Here is a 1,518-nt window from a genome sequence, read left to right on the forward strand (position 1 = left end):
CATGCTGTGGTTGACTCCATCCTCGTTCCCGTGATAAGACTGGGCGGGGTGAGGCAAGTCCACGAGGGCGACGGACACGGCGTTGAGTCGTCCCGTCGGCCAGGTTGGGAAGAAGGAGATCCGGGAAAGGGCGAAGCTGCTGAAGTCCCTCTTGAACCGCCGTCGGATCCTCTGGCAGCCGAAGAGAAGGGCGCACGGCGACAGAAGCATGAAGAAGGCGAGGACGAGGATGTGGCTGAGGTGAAGGTAGAGGCTCTCCATCTGCGGGCGCTGGACGAAGAAGGCGAAGGTGATCCCGATGGAAGAGGTGATGATGTACAGGAATATGTGGACGAGGTTCACCACTAGAGGGACGACGTGGAATGAATTGCGAGGCGCCTCCAGGATGTTGCGATGGCCAGGCTTGCGTCGGAAGCAGGCCAGGTAGATCGCGATGGAGCTGTAGGCGGACACGTTGAGCCCGATGTTGAGCCCCGTGCCCCCGAGGACACCGACGACGTGGGAGAGGATATATTTCCCTTCTGCTTCGTCGCCTCGGGAGCCGCGGTTGACGCACGCTATCAGTTCGCTGTTGGGGTTGCGTGCAGCGGCCACCGTGTAACCGACGGCCGCGAGGATGATCACAGCCAGCAGCCTGCGGGAGGACACACGCACCGATATGCCCAGCATCAACACCGGAAAGAACACGTACAGGAAGCGAATGACGGGCGTGACCAGCATTAGGTTCGAGAGGACAGCCATGAAGAAGCTGTCGCCCACGTAGTTCGACCAGCAAAGGCTGTCCAGGAGAGGCAGCTGTGCGGAGGCGGAGATTCCGTAGGCACTCCCTGGCTCGTCAACAAGTACTTCGAACCGCAAGGCGCTTTCGGTCCCCGACTCGAGAGCGAAACCAACGGTGACATTCTTCTGCAGATCCTCGCCTCCTTCTAGAGAGAAGACCTTCGATGTTGCCGATCCAGGGACTACAGACGTCGCGGCTTCATTGTAATGCCCAGCGTCCGTGGCAGCGAGACGACCTCCAGTACCCAAACTAACATTTACGAAGCCTATAGTCCCGTTCAGCGTCGCGTCATAGAAACGTGACTGATCAGGTGCTTCGAGAATCCTCCGACTGAAAGCAAAGGCATCCTGAAACAAGAACGCAAGGATGTTGGCGATCCTGACAGGAAGAACAATGACAGCATACACAGCCGCCGTGGTACTTGAATACATCATCACGTAATCGATGAGAGATCGTTTCACTGCCGGAGGCATCTGATGGAGCGCCCGACTCACATATAGGTTCAGAGGAGTTGCAATCAGCATCATGATCAACAGTGCAGATGCAATGGACAGACTCTCTCCCATGGACATCATCCCGGTAGGTGAGACTGCAGCATATTCCGTTATCGTTTCGTTATTTGGCATCATCCTGAAAAAGAGATGTGTTTGGAAAATATGAAAAAAGTGTTATCATACTTGTCCCTTTACATTTAGAAACTTCAAGATAATATATGGAGAGTGATTTAGCATGTGACT

Source organism: Penaeus monodon, chromosome 32, assembly GCF_015228065.2.
Source record: "Penaeus monodon isolate SGIC_2016 chromosome 32, NSTDA_Pmon_1, whole genome shotgun sequence".
In the NCBI taxonomy this organism is placed as follows: Eukaryota; Metazoa; Arthropoda; class Malacostraca; order Decapoda; family Penaeidae; genus Penaeus; species Penaeus monodon.